This window comes from Diceros bicornis, chromosome 2 (assembly GCF_020826845.1).
Source record: "Diceros bicornis minor isolate mBicDic1 chromosome 2, mDicBic1.mat.cur, whole genome shotgun sequence".
Lineage (NCBI taxonomy): Eukaryota > Metazoa > Chordata > Mammalia > Perissodactyla > Rhinocerotidae > Diceros > Diceros bicornis.
In genome coordinates this window covers 74,002,870-74,028,321 of record NC_080741.1, presented here as the reverse complement: position 1 = coordinate 74,028,321, position 25,452 = coordinate 74,002,870, and the positions used below count along the sequence as shown (strand labels likewise).

The 25,452-nt window shown below is 38.1% G+C and overlaps 1 long non-coding RNA gene across 1 annotated transcript in view; it reads right to left on the bottom strand.

Moving 5' to 3' along the window:
- LOC131418761 (uncharacterized) overlaps window positions 1-4,402 on the bottom strand; it is an 88,195-nt gene extending 83,793 nt beyond the window's left edge. The window contains exon 1 of the long non-coding RNA XR_009223031.1: window positions 4,001-4,402. This is a non-coding gene — a long non-coding RNA (uncharacterized LOC131418761). The remainder of the gene's footprint in view (window positions 1-4,000) is intronic.
- Window positions 4,403-25,452: the final 21,050 nt, after the last annotated feature.

The window sequence follows — 25,452 nt, the reverse complement described above, 5'->3', positions numbered from 1 at the left end:
GCCTGTGTCAGGCTCATCTCGCTGTGATGTGCAGAGTGTCTGTCCAGAGATCTTTTTCCTGCATGCGGGGTCCATTATTCAGGGCTGAGCAGTCTTCAAGGAAAATGATCATTTATCATTTACGCATTTATTTATCCTTTAAACTCCAATAAATCAGTGTCATATTCCCCCATCCCCTTTTAAGGCCCTTTGGTAGACTCTCTCCCTTAGGCTCATATATTTGATTCATTGTCAAAGGACATTTTTCCCATCTGCAAAACAGCTAATCCTCATTTAAGGGGTTTGCAACACGGGCTACAGATGTTTCTCAATCTTAAGATATTTTCAATTATACAGCTTCTAGGACACTACACTTTATGTGTTTTGTTTGTTTGGTTGGTTGGTTGGTTTTTGCTTTTTTCCTACCTCACTGGTTATTTTCTTCTGTCTCATTTGCTGGTTTTCTGCTCAACTTTTAACTTTTAGTGCTCCATGGGTCAATCTTTGAACTTATGATTGTTCTCCTCCTAAGCGAGCTCATCAGGTCTCATGGCTATAATGTCATCTAGAGGCTGACTCCCAAATTCATTTCTCTAGTCTTGACTGCTCTCAGTCTCAGGCTTAACTGCCCACTTGACATTGCCATTTGACTATCTAACATGCATCTAAAACAGTTATAAAAGAGAACGATTCCCATGACTCCTACTCCTCATCTACTCCTCCTCTAGAATTCCCCATCATAGAAAATGGCACCACCTGTGCTCAAGCTAAAAACCAAGGAGTTTTGATTTTTTAAGTTCACCTTTCCTGACTTTTTAATCCATAAGGAAGTTCTGTAGATTCAATTTCCAACATATATCCCAAATCACAGTGCTTCCTGTGACATATATACTGTCATCATTCTAATTAGAACCATTATCTCTTAACTTGATTAAGTTCATGTCTAGTAGCTCCCCATTCTTTCTCTGCCTTAGTCATAACGCCTTTCCTCCTATGTCAGAGACATTGTGCTTGTTAGTTCCCTTCCAGGAATGCTCTCACTCCAGTTCTTCCCATCGCTGAGTTCTCATGTTTCAGGTCTCAATCAACTTTATGTCCTCAGAGAGGCTTTCCCTATGACTCACCTAAAATAAGAACATACTGATGCTCTATCACATCACCCTATTCTATTTATTTCATTTAACAACAGTTGAACCACAAGAAATGACTATATTTTTTCATTTAGAAATGATAAATTTCTTATTATTCAGCCTAGTACTACCAAAAATATTCTCATTTATTAAGAGAAGAGACCTTATTTGTGATATGTCATACGTTTCCCAATGCCAGAACTGTGCCTAAGACATAGGAGTTCAAAAAATATATTCCCCCAAATGAATGAATGACTAAATGAGTGGAGACAATGAATCAATAGTAGGGGGATTTGGCCTAATTAGAGAAGTCAGGAGGGCTTCCATGTGTAGAGGTTTGATGACTTTGTAGGCATGATGTAGTTTTCTTTCTGAGAGTGAGTGGTGGGGGAATAGGAAGTTGGAAGTTGCACATTACCAACAAGAGTGATGACATATGCAAAGACCCAGTGGTAGTCGGAACCTTGGTGCACTGGAGGAATAATCAAAGGGCTCATGTACCAGGAGCTAAGTGGGCAAGAGGGCTGGTGGTACAGGAGATGACTTGTTTCCAAATCGTTTCTCAGTGAAATCTTTTTTCCATAAGCAAAACTTTATGTGGAATTCTAATATTTTCCTAAGGCCCACCCACACCTCCAGCCTCTTGTTCGTGAGGATCCTCAGAAATCTGTATAGCCTACCAATTAAAAATGACCAATTTGGGAAAGCATAAATGCCTAGTAGGGAAGACTGACTTTTTGGGATTTGTTTATTGGGCTATACTGCTTTGAAAGGGAGGTGCCCACTTTGTGTACACTGCCAAGCCCAGCCCTGCGATACTGGGAATTTGGTACTGAAATGCCCTTGGGGAGCTGAGGTGGCAGCTCTGGGCTGGGTGTTGGAATACATGGGCTCTCATCCTAGAGTTGCTGTGTGAGATCAGGACCCTCATGCCTCAATGCGAAAACACATACCTCTATGGCTCATGCATACCCTACCTCTCAGAGCTACAGCTTTCTCCAAAAAACAAAAACAAAAACAAAAAAGGCAGCAGAATATAGAGCTCATACCTTATTCCAGAGGGAGAAAGACCTGGAATTAAATCCTAGCTCTGTCAGTTGTTACCAAGATAACCATGAGTGAATTATCTCACCTTTCTGAGTTGTGAGAATTAAATGGAATCATATAGTCCCAATCCTGGAAGAGTGCCTGGTACACAGTGATGGCATGATTGAAATTATTATTCATTATTATCGTTGTGGTTATTAATATTAACTTTCTGTGAAATTGTTTCCTAAACTGGTCAAGACTTAGTTCTGTGGTCATACCATAACGGTGAATTCTGTGGTCACTGTAAAACAGTGGTTCTTGACTGGGGGCAATTTTGTCCCCCAGAGGACAATTTACAAGGTCTGTGGACACTTTTGTTGTCACAACTTGGGGAGTACTACTGACCTCTAATGGGTAGACATCAGAGATACTGCTAGAATCTGCAATGCACAGGACAGCCGCCTGCTTTGCCCCACAACAAAGAAGTATCTGGCCCCAAATGTCAATAGTGCTGTGGTTGAGAAACCCTACCCTACAAAATTAGTCCCCGTAACTTTCCCATGGGGGCATAAAGCTTGAGTATTTGGCTTTGTTTCCAAATTTGCTTCCTTTCCCTGGCTCCCACTAACTCAAACAATTAAACTTTGCCTGGAACATAGCAGGAAGTAGATAATATTTTGATTAATTGAATGCAGGCAAAGGAATGGTTTGTCTCTTCCTACTCCGAGTTAACTTTTTTTTTTTATAATTTTATTTATTTATTTTTCCCCCAAAGCCCCAGTAGATAGTTGTCTGTCATAGTTGCACATCCTTCTAGTTGATGTATGTGGAACGCGGCCTCAGCATGGCCGGAGAAGCAGTGCGTCGGTGCGCGCCCGGGATCCGAACCAGGGCCGCCAGCATCGGAGTGAGAGCACTTAACCGCTAAGCCACGGGGCCGGCCCTCTGAGTTAACTTTTGTAAGGAATATTTGGTAAATTGAGAGTACATCTGTAATTAGAACTCAGATTACCAGCTTTCAGGTTTGAATTAACCTCTTCCTCTTAATTTACTAAGTATTTAGAAGCAGAAGGAAATTTTAATAACTGCAAACACAAAATTTTCATCTCTAGTGTATGTCATCAATTTAGCTACAGGGTTAAATTGTTTTATTTGTTTTGTTCAGATCCCTGCAAGAAAGACACGTTCGGAAGAGAATTTATGCTTGAGAGACTGTTACAAAAGTGGCCTATCATACCCTTGAAGCGGATAATGCTGACTTAAGGGAAATGACAATTTCATGTACTGTACCTGAGGTTTAAGAAACTCACCTGAAGTCAACTGAGAAGCCTCCTTTCAAGAGGCAGAGAGAAGCACTTAGAACTAATGAGGCTATAATGGGCTGAGGCCTGTGCTGCTCAACCCTGGCTGCACATAAGAATCACTTGGCAAGATTAAAAACCCACAGACACCTAGACACCCAACCCTCACAATTTTGAGTAAAATTTCTGGGTCGAGTCTAGGTGGCAGAGTGTTACAAAGCTCTCCATGTGATTTTTATGTACTGCCAGGGCTGAGAACCCCTGGTTTAGGTGAAGAAATAAATGACCGTTATAATAATATTTGAGCTGTTTCGGAGAGCTAAATCTGGCAACGTTGCTGGGTTTTTAATTTGCAATATTAATAATGCCTTGCTATGCAAGGAACCAACAAATCTTACACAGTATATTAATAATAATACCTTACATTTGTGTTTTTATTGTCAGTTTTCAGCGGCACATATATATATTTAATTCTCAAAGCTACCCTCAAGAGTAATCAGAAAATATATTCCATTTGTTTTTTAGGTGAAAAAATGAGCTCAGAAAGCTCCCTTGACTTACCCAAATTCAAATTGGTTGGGTCCTTCCTTCTTCCCTCCGTTCATTTATTTCTTCAATAACATATATAGGATGTCTGATATGTGATGGAGGCTTATAAGGTAACTGGTTCAGGGATTACAGCAGCAGGACATGGAATTCCAGACAAGAGAAGGCCCTGTTGAGACAGGAACGTGGCATCAGGAAAGTGGCATCATCAAGCAACTGAAAGAACAGGTTTCCTGTGAAAATTTTCCATCATAGGGTGCTGTGGCAGGATCTCACATAATTGTAAATTCATCGGAACTGGGGTTCACTCCAGTGATCTCAGTTTCTTGTCTTCAGCATTTATACTCTTCTCTTTTCTCCATTCCAGGCATTTAATCTCTATTTTCAGCAGAAAGTCTTCTTTGTTAGATACTTTTTTCCCATTGTGATACTGACTATCCCTCCACACATGCTTCTGCTACAACTGTCAATCAAAGTGTTCTGTCTTCTCCCAGCCACTATATTGAGCATGTGGTCGAGGGTTGGCCAATCCTGGTACTGGTTCCCTCTGTTCATACTGATTGGTCTAAAATGTGGGTATGTGTTTCCAGTGTGGCCAATCATAGATCTTCTATGTGACTTCGCTTGAGCATACGGGGAGACAGTGTCTCTCTCTTCCTTGTGGATCATGAACTATGAGATGCCTTCTTTTTTGTCTCTTGAAGAGAGAGCTGTCTGTGGCAGGAGACCCTAAGGTCAGCCTGCAAAGAGGAGGACTAGCGAGCAGAACGAAAATATGGAGAGAGTGGGAGCTCGGCCCATATGGTGCTGTGCCCTGGATCCACCCATGCCTTGGACTTCCCCGTTACTTAAGCAAATAAATTCCTCTCACCGCATCAGAGAGTATGAGTTGTATTTGTCAGTTTTGTGACAGAAAATAATCTGATCATTACACCACATGAGTCCTAAAGACTTGGGTCATTTGAATATGCTTTTGATTAACCAGTTTCAGCTCAGAATGGGGCTGTTATACATAACTGAAAATATTAAGGACAATCCCCCTCCAATCATAGCCTTTGGCCTTAGCTACAAAGGACATTCCTCTAAGCATCCTGGAGTATAAAGCACGTGTTAGTGCCGTGATTTTCCAAGTGCAGTCCTGGACCAGCAGCATTAGCATCACAGGGAAAACTTGCTAGAAATGCAAATTCACAGCCTTTCCAGGGACTTACTGAATTGGAAACTCTAGGTGGAGCCCAGCAATCTGTTTTAACAAGCCTTTCAGGTGATCCTGATGCACGCTAAAAGTAGAGCGCTAATGCTGTAGATTCAAAACATGCTCTATCTTTTTTATGAGGGGTAGTTAAAGCATATTTTGAGTGTAATATTATGAAACGTTTATCGCACACAAATTCTCCTTGTCTAAATAATTTGCCAGACCTACACAACCTGAAGGTGTCTTAACTTATTTCTGTTGATAATGATAATAAATAGTAAAAGTAATAGCAGGTAAACTTTATTGAACGCTTATATACGAGGGATCATACCACTTTCTTTACACGTATTACTTCCTTTTTGAAAGTTGACACTGGAACTTTTTGACTTCAGTGTCTGCCCCGAATGAGTTCCCAATACCCTGGTAACCATCCCTGGGTTAGTGACTTAGTAGGTACATCTCCTATATTTGTGGGATGCATTTTTGTGGCCCCTCTTATTCTCTCAGAAGAGATAACATCCTTCAAAAAAAACCAAGAAGATATTTTTGATGGTGAAAAGGAGAAGCTTTTGCGAGGTTAGAGATTAATTGCAATTAATTCATTATTTGCCTGTTATCACCTAAGCATAACCCAGGTGGAAGGATGGTGCAATTTACAAGCCATCTGTTTCCAATATGTTAACTTGAAGCTAATAAAAATAGTCTAGTACTGTGGAGAGGGAATTATACATTATTTAGTCGTCGTCGTTGTTTTGAGCACTTGAAAGACTATCAGAGAGATTCTACTGTAGTAGTTTCAAATGCTGATCTATACCAGCCAGCTGTGCGTCATAAGAATCACCCAGGCGCTTGCAGAGAGTTTTCTGAGACTGAGTCAGATAATCTAGCACGGAGCCCAGGAATCCGTATTACATGAGAAGGCTTTTCAGCTAGATCTAGGACCTCTCTAAATCAAGACCATTGGTTTCAAACCGTGCACTAATTGTTTGGGGGAATCGTCATAATGGCTGTGGGCAATCCATGAGCGACTGCCACTTTGATCTGTTTTATATTCTGAATTTTGGTGTAAGGCTTCATTTAAAGAAAAGGATGTGCTACCATTTTTTAAGTCACTATTTTGGTTTATTCTTTTGTTTAAGTTTGTAGGGGAATTGGGACTGGAGTCCAGGCTTCTGACTCCCATTACAGGGCTCCTGCCTGTACCAGAGGACCAACAATGATCAAGGACCATTGAGGGAAAGAGAGTTTTCTGAGAACTCGCTAGCTTTCCAGCTGTAGGGCAAGTTTAGGAATAGGATAATTTGGTTGGTTCTCTGTAGCTTCTAACTTGTGATACTCACCATTTAAAGTCTGCCCCTTTCAGAACTTGGCTTGTTCATTCACAGAAATATGCTGAGAGGTTACATTACAGCTGTGTGTGTTCGCCGATGTCGTGAATGATAGCTAAAGGGAGAATGGTTACAGTTGGGGTGGATATAGGGTTTAGAGCAGAGAAACTTGCACTTTTCTTTCTTCCTTTATCTGGGGTTTCCTCTTGGATCTTGTTGTACATCTTTTTGAGGAGATATGACACAGGTTTTAAGATTCCTGTTCTGAGAATAAAATTAAAGAAACTCTATGTTTATAAAACTCCAGGAGGGCCAATTTTATGATTATGAGATTTCAACACCGATTTTGGAGAATTGAAAAGTATTCATTGACAAATACAACTAACAAGATATTTAAGGCATAGGTTCATAAATTGGGTTTGTGAAAAAGCAAGGAAGAGGTTGTGCAAATATGTGTGTATAATCTGTGTAGAACCCTCCTCCTGCTAACATACACATACATATTCTGTCTCACAGAGGATATTTCTAAGTTTTCTTTGTAAATATGAGGCAAGCAACAGAAAAAAAAATTATGATCCCTCTTACTAACTGGGATACCTTCTGTTGGTGGCTACGTATGTCCATCTCCTAATCCACAAAGGCCTGGTTTTGTGCCCAGCAGATGACCACAGGACAATATGGTATTCCTCGCTTTATAGAACATTGCCACTTTTGTTTGTTTGTTTGTTTGTTTTTAGTGAAAAGAAAAGATATGTTAACCTGAAGTAAAGGATTAAGAAGTTCGTTTACCAAAGGAATGTTCAAGTACTTGCCCTAGACATTATCAAGTCAGAGTATTAGGAGCTGTGCCTCTTGTTGAGATAACATGTTCCATTGTATTATCCAAAGGAGGGGGTAATTAGTCAGGATTCTTCAGAGAAACAGAATTAGTAGGATGTGTATATACAGAAAGAGATTTATTGTAAGAAATTGGCTCACGTAATTATGGAGGTGGGCAAGTCCCAATGTCTGCAGGGTGAGTCAGCAAGCTGGAAACTATGGTGACTCAATGGCGTAATTCCTGTCTGAATATGAGGAATATGGTGAGTCAATGGTGTAGTTTCTGTCCAAATCCCAGGCCTTACAGCGAGGAGGAAGTGGATCTTTTATGGGCATCCAGCTAAGTAGAAAATGATCAGACCTTGACATGTAGGCAGACTCAAAGGTTAAGTGAAATTGTAGAAAATGTTCTTGATTATACTGTGTTCTTCAATCCCCAGGGTTAGGAAATTAAAGTCACAACAGTATTTAAACTATTTTCTGTGTACTTGAACCCTTAGCATTCATAAGTTGAGCCTTAAATAGTTTGACACAAGTTTCCAAATAACTTCCTGGAATCAATAGAAATAACATTTGTCTGTAAATTGTCCCAGAGCAAAGAGATATGATGGGAGTCGGGGAAACTTTTTTCCCTGATAGAATAGTAATTCAATTTCACTTAGACCTGTAACATATTGTTCCTTCTAAGGGCCTTCCAGCCTCAAGTCCCAATATTGAGCCCAGTATGTAGTTGGGGTACCTGTGTCTGACCAAATTCTCTGTTGGCCTAGTAGATTATTTCTAGATATCCTTATTCTTTTGTGTCTATTCCATAAATCCTTATGAGACCAGACTTTGAATGTGGTATAAGTATCAATCCCCAAATAAGAGAGTAGATTCTGACAGAGCTATATAATCAAAAGTAATTTTCCTTTTGCGACCATTCCAGAAAGAAAAATAGAACATTTGAAGTTGTTCAGCTACTTTCATTGTCTTACATTAGTATTCTTTTTTGAGAGTTGTCATATAAAGCTAGGGCAAATCTAAAATAATAATGTCCTGTATCATTTTGTTTTTTTATTTTTTTATTTCTCCCCTAACTTACTGCCTGTCTCTTTTCAATATTCCCACTATCCTCTTATATTGCTTGCTGGGCCAATCTTCTCTCAAATCAAACAGTTGAATTTTCTTATTATGTTTCAAGTATCTCAAAGATGCTCCTGTATCTCCAGGGCCTCTTGCAGCTAGGCAACAGTTCCCTGAGCTCCAGCCCACATGGGGAGAAGGAGAATGTATAGCCTGGGGGACTTGGGAAAGGAAGCGAAGGCTTGAGTGCTAGGATCTCCCATCTTCTGACTCGGACTTTGAAGATGAACGAGCCCAAAGTGTAAATAAAGACAGGTCTGGAGTTTTTCAGAGAACATGGTGCAAAGTTGTGTTCTAATGAAATCAAACTAAAAATAGAAACAAGTTTTAAAAAATAAGCATTTGGAGAGGAAGTTTCTCACCCCAACCCCAAACCAGAGCACATCAAGTTCTAAGTTCAGAGATAGACATGCAACCGTGATTCTTTTTAAAGTTGGCAGAGGGAGGTGATGAGCCAGAGCAGCACAGAGATGTGGAGATTCGCCTGGCTCAGAATGTGGGTGCCAGCGCTACTGGGAAGTTGAGGAGGAAGGCCTAGGACATATTTCATGCATGGAGAGTCCAGAGGGCTGTGAGGGAAGATTCCATAGAGCAAGAGGGATTTGCGTTATGGCCTAGATCACATATTCTATATACTGCTGCCAAAATTCTTTGTCTTAGGAATGACGCAACTGTAAGTATAGAAGGAATCTGCCTGCTTGACACTGTAGATAGCAAGTGGCATTCCCTGTGCCACACCATCCAACATAACCAGAAATGATAACGACCAAAGTCAACCTTCATTGAGTACTTAATATTTGTCAGGCACATTGGTAAGTGCTTTGCATACATTATCACACTGAATCTTCCCAGCAATATAGTGAGCTATCCCTACTACCACTTCACACATAAAGAGATGAGATTGAATAATATACAGTACGTTGTCCATTCAGCTAGAGAGTGTGGGAAAAGGAATATGATTCCAGCAGAACCAGCTGCATAATTTGCAAGATCCTTTGCCAAAAAATACTATCATTATCTTTAAAACAGCTTTGTTGAGGTATAATTGATAGAAAAAAACTGCACATATTTAACGTATGCAATTTGATGTGTTTGGACATATGCGTACACCCATGAAACCATCACCACAATCAAGGTAATAGACATATCCATCACCACCTAAAATTTCCTTTTGTCTCTTTTTTTTTGTGTGTGTGTGTGTGTGTGTGTGTGTGGTAAGAACACTTAACATGAAATCTGGCCTCAACAAATTTTTAAGTGCTCAACGCAGTATTGTTAACTATAGGCATTACGCTGTATAGCAGATCTTTAGAACTTATTCATCTTGCATAATTGAAACTTTATACTCATTGAGCGACGACTCCTCATTTCCCCGTCCTCCCAGCCCCTAGCAACTACCATTCTATTCTTTCTTCTATGAGTTTGCCTATTTTAGATACCTCATAAGTGGAATGATGCGATATTTGTCCTTCTGTGACTGGCTTATTTCACTTAATATAATGCCCTCCACGTTCATCCATATTGTCACAAATGGCAGGATTTCTATCTTTTTTAAGGCCGAATAATATTCTATTGTATAAATATACTACATTTTCTTTATCCATTCATCTGTCAATGGACATTTGGATTGTTTCCATATCTTGGCTATCATGAATAATACAGCAATGAACATGGAAGTGAAGTTATCTCTTGGAGGTATTGATTCCAATTATTTTGGATATATACCCAGAAGTGGGATTTCTGGATCACATTGTAGTTCTATTTTTAATTTTTTGAAGAATCTTCATACTCTTTTTCATAGCAGCTGCAACATTTTACTTTCTCACAACAGTGTACAAGGGTTCCAATTTCTCCATACCCTCACCAACATTTTTTATTTTTATTTTTGTTTTTTTTTCTTTTTGATAATAGCCATCCTAACAGGTGAAGTGATATCTCATTGTGGTTTTGATTTTCATTTCTCTGATGATTAGTGATGTTGAGCACTTTTTCATATAGTAGCTGGCTATTTTTATGTCTTTGGAGAAATGTCTATTCAAGTCCTTTGCCCTTTTTTAAATTGAGTTATTTGGGGTTTTTTGCTTTTGAATTGTAGAAATTTCTTACATATTTTGGATATTAGCCCCTTATCAGATATATGGTTTGCAAATATTTTCTTCCATTTGATACGTTGCCTTTTCATTTTGTTGATTGTTTCCTTTGCAGTGCAGAAGTTTGATGTAGTCTCACTTGTCTATTTTTGCTTTTGTTACCTGTGCTTCTGGTGTCATATGTAAGAAATCATTGCTAAGACTAATGTCAAGAAGCTCTCTTTCTATGTTTTTATCTAGGAGTTTTATAGTTTCAAGTCTTACATTTAAGTCTTCGATTCATTTGGAGCTTAATTTTGCTTGTGATGTGAGATAGCGGTCCAATTTCATTCTTTTATATATGGGTATCCAATTTTCCCAACACGATTTATTGAAGAGACTATCACTTCCCCATTGTGTATTCTTTCTTTCTTTCTTTTTTGCTGTGGAATATTTGCCCTGAGCTAACATCTGTTGCCAATCTTCCTCTGTTTTGTACATGAGCTGCCACCACAGCATGGCCACTGACAGATGGGTGGTGTAGGTCTGTGCCTGGGAACTGAAGCCGAGCTGCCAAAGTGGAGCACGCCGAACTTAACCACTGGGCCACTGGGGCTGGTCCCCCCATTGTGTATTCTTGGCACCCTTGTGGAAGATCAGTTCACCACACATGTGTGGATTTACTTTTGGGCTCTCTATTTTCTTCCATTGGTCTATATGTCTGTCTTTATGCCAGTACTATACTGCTTTGATTACTGTAACTTTGTAATATGTTTTGAAATCAGGAAGTATGATAGCTCCAGCTCTGCATGTATTTCTCAAGATTACTTTGTCTACTTGGGGTCTTTTGTGGTTCCATATGAATTTTAGGATTGTTTTTTCTATTTCTGTGAATAATGCTATTGGGATTTTGTTTGGGATGGTATTGAATCTTTCGATCACTTTGGGTAGCATGGACATTTTAATAAAATTTTTAAATATTAAATTTAAAATTTAAAAATAATAAAATTTAAATGTAATAAAAATAATATAATAAAATATAATAAAAATAAATTTTAAAAATAATTTTAATTTTTCCAATCCATGAACATGGGGTGTCTTCTCATTTATTTGTGTTTTCTTTAATTTCTTTCATCAATGTTTTATAGTTTTCAGTATACGGATCTTTCACCTCCTTGGTTGAATTTATTCTTAAGTATTTCATTCTTTTTGATGCTACTGTAAATGAAGTTGTTTTCTTAATTTCCTTTTAGGATAGTTTGTTGTTAATGCATAGACACGAAACTGATTTTTGTCTGTTGATTTTATATCCTGCAACTTTACTGAATTTATTTACTTACTAGTTCTAACAGTTTTGTGGAAACTTTAGGGTTATATATATATAAGGTCATGTCATCTGCCAATAGAGATAATTTCATTTCTTCCTTCCTTATTTGGATGCCTTTTATTTCTTATTCTTTCCTAATTGCTCTGGCTAGGAATTCCAGTACTATGTTGAATAGAAATAACAAGGATGGGCAGCTTGTTTTGTTCCAGATCTTAGAGGAAAAGATTTCAGTGCTTTACCATTGAATGTGATGTTAGTTGTGGGCTTGTTTCATATTGCCTTTATTATGTTGAGGTAAATTCCATCTATACCTAGTTTGTTGAGTGTTTTTATCATAAAATTGTGAGGAATTTTGTCAAATGCTTTTTTTGAATCTATTGAACTGATCATGTGATTTTTATCCTTTATTATGTTAATGTGGTAGATCACATTTGTTGATTTGCATATGTCAAACCATCCTTGCATCCTAGAGATAAATCCCACTTGATCATGGTGTATGATCCTTTTAATGTGCTGTTGAATTTAGTTTGCTAGTATTTTCTTGAGGATTTTTGCACTTATCTTCATCAAGGATATTGGTCTGTATTTTTTTTTCTTTTACTGTCCTTATCTGGCTTTAGTATGAGGATAAAGATAACCTAGTAAAAGGACTTTGGAAGTGTTCCCTCCTCTTTTTTTTTTTTGGAAGAGCTTGAGAAGGATTGGCATTAATTCTTTTTTAAACGTTTGGTAGAATTCACTGGTGAAACAATGTGGTCCTGGGCTTTTTTGTTGTTGTTGAGATGTTTTGATTACTGATTTAATGTTCTTTTTTGTTATTAGTGTGTTCAGATTTTTTGTTTCTTCATGATTCACTCTCGGTTGTATATTTCTAGGAATTTATCCATTTCTTCTAGGTTATCTAATTTTTTGGCATATAATTGTTCATAGTAGTCTCTTATGATCCTTTTATTTCTGTGGCATCAGTTGTAATATCTCCTCTTTTATTTCTGATTTTATTTATTTGAGTCTTCTCTCTTTTTGCTTTGTCTGGCTAAAGGTTTGTCAATTTTATTTATCTTTTCAAAAAACCAACTCTTTTTCTCATTGATTTTTTCTATTGCCTTTATAATCTCTATTTCATTTACTTATTCTTTGATTTTTATTGTTTCCTTTCTCTGCTAACTTTGGACTTAATTTGTTCTTCTCTTTCTAGTTCCTTGTGGTGCAACGCTAGGTTGTTTATTTGAGTTTATTTGAGAATATAAAAAGATGTAAATTGTGACATTAATAACATAAAGTATGGTGTAGAGGGAGTAAAAGTGTTTCTATGCTATGGAAGTTAAATTGTTATCAGCTTAAAATAGAGTGTTATAACTATAAGATATTATATGTAAGCCTCATGGAAACCACAGAGAAAATGCCTATAGAAGATACAAAAAAGAAAGAGAGAAAAGAAGAGAAGAATATTGCTACACAAAATCAAAAAAACACAAAGGAAGACAGCAAGAAAGGAAAAGAGGAACAAAGAACTACAAGACAGGCAGAAAACGATAAACAAAATATAATAGTAAGTCTGTCCCTTTAAATAATTACTTTAAAAATAAATATATTAAAATCCTCAATCAAAAGACATAGAGTAGCAGAATGGATAAAAAAGACCCAACTGTATGCTGTCTGCAAGAGACTCAGTTTAAACTTAAGGACACATATAGGCCGAAAGTGAAGGGATAGAAAAAAGATAGTTCGTGAAAATAGTAAACAAAAGAGAGAAGAAATGGCTATACTTATATCACTCAAAATAGACTTTAAGTCAAAAATGGTCACAAGAGACAGAGGACATTATATAATGAAAAAAGGGCCAATTCTTCAGGAAGATATAACAATTATAAATATACATGCACCCAACATTAGAGCACCTAAATATAGAAAGCAAACATTGACTGAAGAGAGTAATAACAGCAATACAATCATAGTAGGAGACTTCAGTTCCCCACTTTCAACAATGGATAGAACATCCAGACAGAAAATCAATAAGAAAACAGCAAATGTGAACAACACTGTACTGGACTTAACAGACACATACAGAACATTCCACCCAGCACCAGCAGAATATATTCTCCTCAAGTGCACACAAAGCATTCTCCAAGTTGGATCACATGTTAGGCCATAAAACAAATCCTAACAAATTTAAGAAAATTGAAGTTATACCAAGTATTTTTTCCTACCACATTAGTATGAAATCAGAAATCAATAACAGAAGAAAAATTGGAAAATACACAAATATATGGAAATTAAACAACACACACCTGAACAACCAATGGGTCAAAGAAGAAATCAAAAAAGAAATCAGAAAATATCTTGAGACAAATGAAGAGGAAAACACAACGTACCAAAACTTATGAGATGTAACAAAAGGAGCACTAAGAGGGAAGTTTATAGGGATAAATACCTACATTAAAAAAGAAGAAAAGACTTAAAAAATTATTAAAAATTTCAAGATGGTGGCAGCAGAGCTCTAAAGCAAGCATGACAACTTTCTAAGTGAAAGGCCCTGTGCAGTTGCACAGGTCACACATCCATGAATTTGGCCCTGGTTCCCAATTATAATGACTTTTAACTGCATTTGTCTGCCTTTTTCTCCTTATATCCATTGATTCTCTTTATTATGCATCTTTTGTTCTTTTTTTCCCCCTGCCTTTTGATTTTTCCCTCCTTTCATTTCCTGCACATTTATGCATCCACTTCTCTGTCAATGTTTCTGCAGCGCAGTACCTATAACTCTTTAGTGTCTAGATGTAACATAGAAGAAACATAGAACATTTGACCAGAAGTAATTTACTTGGCATGTATCAAACTATGGAAATTGGTGATGTCCCACACAAAGCCTAAACCAGAAATGGATACTTGTGAAACTCTTCTAGTTTTATTCTAGTTATTCTTCCTTCCTTCCAGAAGGAAACCCACCTCATGAAAGGTTTAGAAAAAGACATTTTTAATGCCAACTTCTCAAGGGAAACTTGTGTCTTCCAATCTGCCATTATTTTAACCCTTTAAAATAGACCATGCCAGATTCTGGAGCTCCCTGGACCAAGAAACCAAAATTAAAAGTTACTAATACTTTCCACACAGGGAGGAAATATATATATCCCCCATCCTTTCTAACTACACTCTTGGGAGCAAGGGTCTGCAACTGGCCCTGACACAGTAAAGCAGTTGCCAGGACACAGCAGGAAATCAAATATGGAAATATCTGACCATTCATGGCTATTCCTCATTAGGGAGATAACGTCAGAGCTATTAGAAAACAAAGTCATGACGGATTCAGAAGTTATCTGGCCTTCTAAATCCACTCCAATGTAACTGATTAATTCTCTACAACACATCCTTCTTTATTCTCTTTCTTGTGTTCTTCTCTGACTTTTTCCTTCTATTCATGCCTACCCCAACACTCTCTTCTCTCTTGCCCATATACTCTGTACTTCTATATGGCAACCCCACTGCTGGTAAAGTCCATTTATGTCCTCCCTATTTCTCCTCCTCCTTCCCCTGAGTTATTTCTTCCTCCTCTGCCAGTTTGTAGCCCTGGGCTTTCATTTGCCACCCTCTTAGACTCTAAGAGAAGATATTCACCTCCAGATTAGAGATCAGTGTTTTACACATGGATCTTTTTGTTCTGGTAATATTGGAATTTTCCAGTGCAGACATGGTGAGATTCAATGAGATACATCAAAGTGTGCATGCCCTCTGAGCCATATGAAAGAGAGGTGCTGTATAAATCAAATCAGGTATTTCCATTATCACAACTTTAGTAGCAGCAACCAGCAGTAGTCTGCCTTTGACGTGTTTATTCTCACCTGGACCTGACCATGCATTTATATTAAAAATTTGAAAAAAAAGAAGAGAAAGAAACAGACTAGCTTTTGCAGAAGTGTACCTTAGCAATGAGATAACCCTGAGTGGGAGGAGAGAGGCGGAGGAGCAGATTTTAAAAAGCAATATTCTTAGTTTTATTTTATTATTGAGCCACCAGTTAACATTTTTCAATTGGTTAGTAGTTTCTTAAGATTTTGAAAGTGAATGAATCTATTACTGGCTTTATTGTCAGATCGAATATTCTAGGCATCCTTATGCCTGAAATTTCAATTTTACACCAGGCGCTTTCAATTCCAATTGCTGGAAGAGATTGGTTTATGAGATATGAGCAAATTCAATTTGAAAAAAAAAATTCTTTGAGCTCTTGTTCTGTACATAGCCCTGGGCATCACGGAGCATACCTTAGGAAAGAAGACATCATGACAAGGCGTGTGATCAGCCACGTGGAACAATTCAGGGGCAATATGAGGCAGCTTGTGGCGGGACTCAAGGGTGGCATCACTGTAAACTCTTAGGGAGATCAGAGGGAGGAGGGATTGTGTCAGGTGAAGTGGGGCTTGAAGAAATGTTAAAAGGGTACGAAGGTTACAGATAAGTTGCAAGGGAAAGAAACAGTAGGTGTGGGGGCCGGCCCCGTGGCTTAGCGGTTAAGTGCGCGCACCCCGCTGCTGACAGCCCAGGTTCGGATCCCGGGTGCGCACTGATGCACCGTTTCTCCAGCCATGCTGAGGCCGCGTCCCACATACAGCAACTAGAAGGATGTGCAACTATGATGTACAACTATCTGCTGGGGCTTCAGGGGAAAAAAATAAATAAATAAAATTAAAAAAATAAAAATAAAAGATAAATACTAAAATATCTTTAATAAAAAGACTGTCCTTCAAAATAGAATGGCCTTAGATATTAAAAAAAAAAAAAAAAAGAAAGAAACAGTAGGCGTGGAAAACAGTCTGGGAGCAATCTGGAACTGGGTTAGCCCCCCGAGTTTGTAAGGCACAGTAAGGATTGCTGCCAGATGTCTTAGATACTGTGAGCTAGTGAGTAGTAGGTGAAAATGGAAGCGTGTATGTATAGTACACGCTTTATTTATTAAATGCCTAATGTGTGCTGGGCACCATTTTAACAGTTTAACAATTAGTATTGTTAAATTACCATTTAAAAATAAGTAATATTTGATACTCTAGAATCTCACTGTCTCCTGAAAGAGCCAAACAAGCGAGTCAATAATCACAAAATTAGTGTAATACACACAATCATGGAGGTTTAAGATCTCCTAGTGATAACAAGAAAGGGTATCATCTAGGTGGGGATTGCTAGAAATAAATACAGTCTCTTTTCTGTCATAGTGCGCAAATCAAAAAACTGAATCAGGCACTTTTGTGTGGATGTTATGGGAAAAACCCTAAATGGCAAAGATGTGAATTATTCTTTCTGCAAATCAAGTTCTAATGTGTTCTGACTTAAAAGCAGTGGCCCTTTCATCTGGCCCATTCAGCCTTAGCATTGCAGCTGACATTTTAGGGGCCTGACAAACTTAGGGGAGAAAAGAAAAAAAAAGACCTGGAAACAAAGAATATTTTCGACTCTTGCGGATACGTTTATAAAAGCACACACCCCCTTTTAGAGCAACATAAGCTCTGCAGACACAAGCTTCTGTAGTTTGAAAGCCAAATGGATTGTTTGAGGGAATGTGGTTTCTGCTGATAATTGAAAGAAGGATAAGGTTATAAACAAACAATGGGCTGCAAAGTCAACATAATTTAGAGAACAATTTTATTTGGTATCTCTATTTCTTATAATTAAGTCTCAGCTCAGTAATTTGTTTGGAATTCAATTTTCAATAATTTTTTGCAAGTCATAGGATGCTAAGTCTATGGGTACACTAACAGTGTCAAGCTGACCTATTGAAGTTAAGGTTGAAGAAATACAGAAATGTTGTGATGAAGTTTTAACTTCATACTGTTGCATACTGTCTACATTAGAAAATTGTTGTCATATGGAGAGGAGGAGAAATAGGTCGCTTTATTTGTAGGCATTACAAAAAATTCAACATTCATTCATTCATTCACTCATTCATTCATCCACTCACTAAATATTTATTGAGTATCTTCCATTGGCAAGGCATTGTGTTAATCTCTTGTTAAGATTTGAGGATCAGGCAAGTTCTGTCTCTGAAATCCAGTTAAGCAGTTTGCAGTAGTTTGCTGTAGTAATATAACAATGCTAGCTAATATTTGTTGTACACTTACTGTGTGCCAGGCGCTCTTCTAAATATTAACTCATTTAACAATCTTACATATTTTATGAGGTATTATTATTATTATCTTCTTTTTACAACTGAGGCAAATGAAGCTCAGAAGAAGTAAGAAACTTGCCAAGGCCCCACAGCCAGATGCTATTCCAATCCAGGCAGCGTGACTTCAGAATCTAGACCCTTGGATACTTTGGTTAAATATAGTGCATATCTTGTCTTTCAATCAACAAGAATGCACTGGGTGTATCCACTTATCTGTGAACCTTTCAAGGTCAGAGACCTTTTCTAGATTATCTCATGCTCAGCACCTATAATGGAAACCCATAATAGATATTTAATAAATGTTACTGAGTAAATACTGCAAGGAATACTCAAAATATAGAAGATAAGTTTCTTACTTCAAGCTGTTTATAGCCTAACTACCAGTAACTACACTTTATATTTGTTAAGAAAAATTTTTCAAAATTTGGAAATAAGGCAAAAATGTTTAGAATATGTCCATTCAAAGTCCTGCTTTCGGGCCCACTCAAGAATTAGCAGGCCCACCAAGAATTATTTCATTCTTTAGGAAAATGTATTTGTGTTTGACTTAGCTATTTACTAATTAATTAGACTCAGACACTAGGAACTTACATGTTTACTTGTAGATTTCTGTATGATAGAAAAGATAACTCCAAACGTTACGGTTTTATTGCCCTATAGGGCATTAACCAGTTTTCCTAGCAAGCTGATTCTAACATTGATTTTTTTAATCCTCATATAAATAAATATTCAGTTCCTTACATGATCTTGGGACCAGCTTTACCATTTTACTGGTTACTCATTAATAAGTTAATATATTTCTGTCATATAATCATTCTATATTTGTATAAGACTCATGTTTTGCAAATTTTAAATTTATACTTTGACACCTTCCTCATCAGAATTTAATGCAAAATATAGAGTTTATATCATCTAAACATTTGATTATATGATAATAATCATAATTAACAATTATTAAGGCATTATTCCAAATGTACTCTATGGATTATCTAATTAAGCTCTTACAACAGCCTTGTGAAGAAGGTGCCATTATTAACCCCCTTTAGATGTTGAGGTAGCTGAAAAAGAGAGAAGGTAAGTGACCTGCTTAAGATCACTCAGCTGCTGTTGGTGAAATATGGAGGGATTTGAACTCAAACAGCCTGATTCCAGAGACTACGCTATTAACCCTACACAAAACCCCTCCAAACACACGATCCCTAACATCCCAACACAATAATGACATTAATATGAATTAGTACATTAACCTACATAAATGGGCTAAACAATAACTACCATTTTGCATATTTACCATGGGTCAGACAATGTGACAAGAGCTTTCCATACAATATGACTTCACCATCACACAACATTATAATGTAGTTATTATTCTCATCCCCATTTCACAGAAGAGGAAACTGGGACTTAGAGAAATTAAGAGTCTACTCTAAGTTACAGTTACACAGTTACATAGCTGGGGCTTAAAGATAGTCTGGTCTGTATGACACAAAAGCCATTTTCTTAAACCCTTTTTTATTTGATTCTCAGAAGATTATACACTGCTAGAATATCTTTTAAAATACCTCATAGTGTTAGAGCTGATTATAGCAAGAGGAGTCATTCAGCTCAACTGTCTTCACATTAGCAGAGCATGAGTTAGAGCCAACCTAGTTCACATTATTGGCTAAGCTTATCACAGAATTGGCATAAATAAGAATACTGATGGTAATTATTAAACTACAATTTTAGTTATTCACTATGTGTGAGAAACTATAAGCAAACATTTGGAGATCATGGGCAAGCACTGACAAAGATATTAGAAACAAAAATCATTTTTAAATCATAAACAAGAATAATTTTTTACAAGTTAGGTTGGGAATGTTGAAGATAAACACTCAGAGTCTGAAAGACACTGAACACTTAGGAAGCCATGGAGATTTCTCTCACTTACAGAGAATCTATCTGGCTATCTGGCTCTGGCTCTGCCTCACACACACACACACACTCACTTCTCGCAGAACTTACGCTGTCTTATAGATACATCATATTCCTGTCTGTTTTATGTAATTTCTTGCAATACCTTTGCACCTCCATTGTACCTTTCACTTATCTAAATCCTACGCACTCTTCCAAGCTTGACTCAAAAGTCCATGCGAACTTCCCTGGAAACTCCAGCCCCAATCATCTCCTACTCCTTCATATTCCTGCAGCACAGATTCTCAAATTCTTTAAAAACCTTGCCGGGTGCTTATTTAAACACAGATTGCTAGGCTCCTCCCCCAGAGATTTTGAATCCATAGGGCTGAGGTGGGATTTCACACCAAGAGATCTGGGGAATCTGTCATTTTAACCAGTTCTCCAGGTAATTCTGATTTAGGTGATCTGAAAACCAGATTTTGAGAAGCACTGTCCTGAGCTTTTAGGATTCTGAGATGAGATGGAAATGCATTTATTTGATCAAAATATGAACATCTCCAGGCCTTCTCTCTTTGCTCTCTTCTGTATTTGCCTGCCTGGTTCCCTGAATTTTTATTTATTTATTTATTATTTTTTATTTATTTATTCTTTCCCCCCCAAAGACCCAGTAGATAGTTGTATGTCATAGCTGCACATCCCTCCAGTTGATGTATGTGGGACGCGGCCCCAGCATGGCCGGAGAAGCAGTGCGTCGGTGCGTGCCCGGGATCCGAACCCGGGCCGCCAGCAGCTGAGCGCACGCACTTAACCACTAAGCCACGGGGCCGGCCCTGAATTTTTATTAAACAGGATCAGGAGACTAGGTAGATAGAGACAAAGCTAGAGAAGCAGAAGAGAAAGAAGTTTCTCTGCTTAAAGCCCAAAGAAAACCAGAGAAGATAAGAAATAGGAAGAAAACAAAGGCAATCTATATGATGAAAAATGGAGGAAAAGATGGGAGAGAGAAAGGCAGGAGAGAGTAGAGAGAAGGGAATAAACTGGGGGGAGGGAGTGTTTTTGGCACTACGGTAGTGCTGAGATGTGAGATCATTCCGGAGGCAAGGAAGAGAGATTTGGAGAAGTACTGCTGTGGGTTATGAATGGGCCCCTTTTGATGGTCTTGGAAAGACACAATCAAGAGTGAGATTTCTTTTAAATTATTTTTTGGTCTTAGACTACTAAGAGTTTCTCAAGTGCAATTCTGTACAGAGAGTGAGCCACATGAGGGCTCCAAAATTTATTAAAGTTACAGGGAGAAACTAGACTGTTCTGATGCTCACTATCTGCTTGTGGAGATAAGACATGAGTGCAAGGGTGTAAGTGTAGTCAAAGGTGCAGGATCTGGCCTCAGAGACCGGCCTTGGTGTAAATGGCTGGGAAGTGGGAAGAGAGAGGTCTCTAACAGCTAGTCAGTCTTGCTATTCTATGACTTCCATATCCCTTGTCAGGGTGAAGGTTGTTACACTTTTCACATTGTACTATAATTGCTCTTGAGTATTGGGACCATGTCTTATTCATCTTTGCATCCTTATGGCCTAAGAGGATGCCTTGATGTCTGTGCTTTCAGGAAATGATTGCTGAGTCAGTATGCCAATTAATGCCAAGTTGAGCTTCCTATGAATCCGGTGTCCTAGTTTCACTCTTCTCACACACAAAAAAGGAGATATGGAACTATTTATACCAATTGAAAGTTTCTAATGTCATAAAGAATTAAAAAGAGACACTTAAGATCTTTGTTAAAATAGCCATAGATTCCATGAGAAGGCAGAGGGAAATATTATAACATTAGGTGGAATAGAGACCTCATAATAGTTCCCTTGCAAGTGTGGTATCACTCTCCCTTTCACAAAGGGAGACAAAGAAAATGAACGTCACAGCCATTGAATAAGATAAATTTAATGATACCTTCATCATTGCAATTAAGAAAGTTAATTCTCAAAGAAGCATGAGAGAGAGACAATATGAAGAGATAATAACATTCTCCAGGATTAATTCTTATCCTGGGCACATAGTACATGCAGCCTCTGAATCGCCTTAATTCATCTCTGTCTGTTACTCTGATTCAGATGATAGAGTGGCTCAGTTAAATTGAAATTGAGTTAACTTGACAACCAAAGAGTGGCATTGTTACTGGCTGAAAATCATTAATTTTGATGTGATAAATTCCCTTCTAATGGGGGCATTTTTATTATCTCTGGTGTTTTTGTTTTGTTGACTTTTTCCAATAATGTCAATATTTCAAGTAAGCCAGAGGATAAACAAAACAGCCTTACACTCCTTTCTCCATTATTATTATATTTTTAAAACTCCTTGCTGCCCTAGTCTGCTTAATATAAGATGAAAAATTAACAGAATCAAGAGCGAAGATTATAAAGCACAACAAAATCGTGATTGTAATGTACTTATTAATTCTGAGGTTTTATCAGCATATAAACATGGAAGCAAGTGTGAAAGAGTCTACATCTGGAGGTCATCTGGAAGTTTAAACAAACTAGGAATAAAACCCAGTGATCAGACAATGCCTTAATCAGCAAATGTCCCTCTTTGGGAGCATGGTGTATAATTAGTTAGTGTCTTTGTACCCAGAAATTCAAGGATGCATTTCTTGTTTAGCCACAATGGTTCACAACCTTAGCTGCATATTGTCATCTCGCAGCTTTAAAGAAAATCCTGTTGCACACTAGAGATTTGTGTTTTATTGGTCTGTGGTGCAGCTGGGCAATAGGATTTTTTCAAGATTCCCCAGGTGATTTTATTATGAGGTCTAATACAGTAACTGAACGGGGACTTGTCTTTAGACGTGTTCAATCATCAACCCAGAATGTTGGAATCAAAAGCATTAAGTGAGAAATCCCTCACACCAACATGATGGCGAGTAGGTCTGCTTTTGCATGGCAACTTGACAGATTGGTAGTGGCTGGTTGGAGATGATATTGAAAAGGATACTATAGCTACATGTGGCCTTGGGAGGAAACAGTGCTATGATCTACTCGAGATGGGAAGAATGAGTGCAAACACCATGTATTGCTCATCCCTGAATTCGCAAATATATTGGTGTTTAAATTATGTTTAATTCAGGTAGAATTCATGTTTAACAAGTAATCCCAATTCACCAATGAATCAGCAGAGTCTTCTAACGCAAGTTTTTTGTCGCAAAATTCTCTGTCTTGATTTTTTCTGCTTCCTTTTTCTCCATTTCCACAATTTCAGCCTTGACTAGGTGACAATAGAAAAATATTAATTAAAAGAGCTCATAACACTCTCTTTGGACTTGGAGTTTCTTGAGGTCAGAAATTATGCTTTATAATCTTTGTATCTCCAGCACCTAAAACAGGGTTTGGCACATGGGTACTAAGATACATAGTCAGTGCATTCAAAGGACTTCACTCAAGCCCACTTTCTGAAGTACATGCCTTCTTTACCTTTAACAGCCACTTCTGCTTTTAAACCATCCTTCTTCTATCTCTTCCCCTGTGTTTACTTATTTGGGCGTTGTTTTGGCACTGCTGGGTGGGAGGTGTCTTTGGTCAGGAAAACTTTTATTTTTAGTCTGATAATCTTCCTGGACTGTCCCAGCTTCCAATGTGTCCTGCTGCACTGCTTCCTGAGGAGTGTCCTACCGTGGGATAGGTTGTCTTTTCTAAAGATGGTGACCACATTGTCTCCCACTTCTCACGCTCCTCTACAGAATGACCTGGCCACTCTTCCATCAAGAGGTGGGGTCTATTTCTCCACCTCCTTGAATCTAGGCAGCTTCTGTACTGCTTTGACTAATAGATATGGTGGAAGTGATGCTGTACCTGTTTTGAGCATAGCCCTTAGCTGTCCTGATAGCTTCATAGTTCTCCCACTTGGAAGCCAGCAATCTCATAAGAATTGTGTCTACCATGAGGCTCCTGTGCTGTGAGAGCCCTGAGCTAGTGTGGAGATGCAATGTGGTGAGGGAGAGAGAGGCTGAGGTGCACCAAGGTGCTAGATGTGTGAACAAAGAGAACTTGGCTGTGGGTCCTCCAGCCCCGACCATCCCAGCTGGTGCCACATGGTTCAGACTCAAACTGCCCAGCTGAGCCCTTCCTGAATTTCTGGCCCATAAGATTTGGAGCAAAATAAAAATTAATAAAAATATTTTTTAAGTCACTAAGTGTTAGAGTAGTTTGTTATACAGTAACAGCTAATAGGGACAGACTCTGATCAATTCTTGCCAGCCCGTGTGTTCCCTCCACAATGCTGTGCTTTCTGCCTAATAACCTCTCCTTGAGGACAAGTTTCAAATTGCCAATGCCTAACCACATGGTCAAAATAATTCTGGAATCACAGAGATTTCCTTGACTCCCACCCAGCCCCACCTTATACTAGGTGTGTGAACTTGGACACATCATTTTCCCATTCCGAGTCTCAATTTTCTTGTTTTGTAAAGTGGAGTCAACAATAGATAATAATAGTGTTGGGGATTAAGTAAGATATTGTACATAAAGCACTGAACACAGTGCTTACCTTGTTTTAAGTGTCTAGTAAATGGGAGTTGTTAAAAACTGGAAATGATAGGTTTCCTGCTTCTATTTTTTTGTTCTGCTGATTATTGGCCAAACTGAGCAACTGTGCCTCATGTATTGTCCTAACCTCATGCTACTCACTCTGGGACACTCACATTCCCAGAATTTGGAAATATGTTTGGAACTTCAGCCCATGATGGTTCCTTTGTGACCACTCAGCATGGCTCCCTGTCCCCATCATTTTAGGTAAGAAGGAGAGATTTCGAGGTAGACTGCCTGTTGATAGGCACTTCCTAAGGAAACAACAGATTCTCTCCTCCATGATTTTCTCTTCTTTATTTATTCATAGAATGTCCCCTTCTCTCACAGATGTGGGACAAGGGAGAAGATGGTTGTGTTTAATATGCAGAAGTTATGGCTGGCAGGTAAGTTTATAATTGTTGTATATAGAAGCTGTAGGAGCAAACCAAGTGTGGCATTCAAAGGTAATGTTTGCTGAACTCTTTATCCTGTATTGTTGGCTGTTATTTTAAGCTTCTTATTTTCCCGACAGCCTGTGAGCTCCTTAAAGTTAGAGGCAATGCTATTTACTTCTTGTGTGTGGAGATAGCTTTTTCACAATTCTGAGTACATGAAACATTTATTTAAATAAGAGATACACTCGAATAGAGAAAAATTATCTAATGAGAGCCAATTATGTCTTAGACCTTCACCTGTTATCTTATTTAAAGCACAGACTCTACAGTATCTTGATTAAAGTAGGCAGGACTACCTTAAAAAATAGACCCTGAATATATAATTGCTCATTGTAAGGCGGTTCTTCTGCCCAGGCTCTTTCCATTTTGTGGTTTCATCATCATTTAGGGTTTTGTCTATATAATCCGTGTAGCAAGAGACCCGCCTACTCTTTTATTTATTTTCATTTTTTGTAATTTTATTTATTTATTTTTTCCCCCAAAGCCCCAGTAGATAGTTGTATGTCATAGCTGCACATCCTTCCAGTTGCTGTATGTGGGACGCGGCCT